General features: G+C 43.4%; 1 pseudogene; it reads right to left on the reverse strand.

The window, feature by feature from the left end:
- Positions 1–293: 293 nt before the first annotated feature.
- LOC110133879 (non-histone chromosomal protein HMG-14 pseudogene) lies at positions 294–1,193 on the reverse strand (annotated as a pseudogene).
- Positions 1,194–2,267: the final 1,074 nt, after the last annotated feature.

Genomic DNA, 2,267 nt, shown 5'->3' on the forward strand with positions numbered 1-2,267 from the left:
AACCTCAGATATGCAGATGACACCACCTTTATGGCAGAAAGTGAAGAAGAACTAAAGAGCCTCTTTTTTTCTTTTATAACTGAGATTTTATTGGTTGTTTTGAGGATCACTACACAGACATTTCAATTTGTACACAATTCTTCACATACATACCAGAAATCTAAAATATCATGTAGTTGTGATTCTTAACAGTTATTCCAGTGACTTTCCAGCTTAAAATTTGGAGCAAACTTTCCTTAACAGGATATCAAGTACCAATATCTTCAAATATTGATATGTTGTTACATCATAAGTCCCACTGATTCACAATTTAATATCATATACACTACATACCCAAACTGTCAATTGTTCACAGCACATTAACCAAGTTACTAGGAAAACTGGACTACCACGACCAAAGATGTTATAGTATAGTGCACAAAATTCTGACCAGGAGAGCCAAGATCAAAAGTGGTTTGCTGTAGGAAATAATACTACCAAAACAATATGGGAAGAGAAGTAATTTAAAGTGTTCAAGACATTAAATGCACAACTGACTCCAAACTGCCATTTAGTATGCTTTGTATTATAGGATATAAAAGCTACCCCCATCTATGGAATGTTAAGCTGACACCCAAGACAATCAAAGCCTCCCATATTCAATATCCCACTATTTTCTGGTTGTACCAAAAAAATAACAACCAGCAAATGATTTCACCTCTTAAAAAAAAGCATTTACACTTAAAAAATGGGATGAGGTGGGATTCCCTCCTTTTTAAAAATGTTTCTAGAGCTACTAAAAAACTTGCATTTACAAAATAGTTGATAAAAATATTCCTCTGGATTGTACAAGAAGGGAAACAGGGACCACTGACAGGACTGAGTGTGTGGTTATTAATCAGACTTGGCTTCTTTCTCTTCTGCTTCATCAGAGGCTGGGCTCTCCTCGTTTTTAGTCTCTCCATTTTCTGCAGGCAAGTCTTCTTTAGTCTCTTGGTTGGCCACTTCCGCCTGTTTTCCCTTTGCTCCTCTTTTCCCTTTTGTTTGCACTTTTTTGTCTGAAGATTTATCCTTTCCCGCCGCCTTTTTTGGCTTCGTTTCCACTTTTGCAGGAGCCGGTTTAGCTGACAACCTCGCCGATCTCCTCTTGGGCTCCTCCTTCGCCGCCCCTCGGCGGAGCTGACCTTCCTCTTGGGCATCGTGGCGGCGGGGCGGGCGAGAGCCGGGTGCCTGAGGGCCGCGCCGCGCCGCGCCGAGAGCCTTCACGAAGCTGAGTAGCCTGACCTCTGCCTCTCCTCCCGCCGCCCGAGCTGACTAAAGAGCCTCTTGATGAAAGTGAAAGAGGAGAGTGAAAAAGCTGGCTTTAAAACTCAACATTCAAAAAACTAAGATCATGGCATCCGGTCCTATCACTTCATGGCAAATAGAAGGGGAAACAATGGAAAGTGACAGATTTTATTTTCTTGGGCTCCAAAATCACTGTAGATGGTGACTGAAGCCATGAAATTAAAAGACACTTGCTCCTTGGAAGAAAAGCTATGACCAACCTAGACAGCATATTAAAAAGCAGAGATATTACTTTGCTGACAAAGGTTCATCTAGTCAAGGCTATGGTTTTTCCAGTAGTCATGTGTGGATGTGAGAGTTGGACGGTAAAGAAAGCTGAGCACCAAAGAATTGGTGCTTTTGAACTGTGGTGTTGGAGAAGCCTCTTAAGAGTCCCTTGGACTGCAAGGAGATCCAACCAATTCATCCTAAAGGAAATCAGTCCTGAGTGTTCATTGAAAGGACTGATGCTGAAGCTGAAGCTCCAATACTTTGGCCACCTGATGCAAAGAGCTGACTCATTGGAAAAGACCCTGATGCTGGGAAAGACTGAAGGCAGGAAGAGAAGGGGACGACAGAGGATGAGATGGTTGGATGGCATCACCGATTCAATGGACATGAGTTTGAGCAAGCTCTGGGAGTTGGTAATGGACAGGGAAGCCTGGCATGCTGCAGTCCATGGGGTTGCAAAGAGCTGGATACAACTGAGTGACTGAACTGAACTGGGTCTTTGTTGGAGCATGTGGGTCTTTGATCTTTCTTGTAGTGTTACGGAAAGATATGTATGTGGGTTCTGGCTGCTTGCTGCTCAAAAGCCAATAAACAGGCCAGGTTGGTGGAAAGGAAAGTTTGCTTTATTTCAGATGGCAGCAACTGGGGGGGAGGGTGGCAGACATCTGTCCAAAGGCCAAACCCCACCCCAACAAGCAGGGGGTGAGAGCTTTTATAGACAGAGTTGGGGG

Source organism: Odocoileus virginianus, unplaced genomic scaffold, assembly GCF_023699985.2.
Source record: "Odocoileus virginianus isolate 20LAN1187 ecotype Illinois unplaced genomic scaffold, Ovbor_1.2 Unplaced_Scaffold_20, whole genome shotgun sequence".
NCBI classification, from domain to species: domain Eukaryota; kingdom Metazoa; phylum Chordata; class Mammalia; order Artiodactyla; family Cervidae; genus Odocoileus; species Odocoileus virginianus.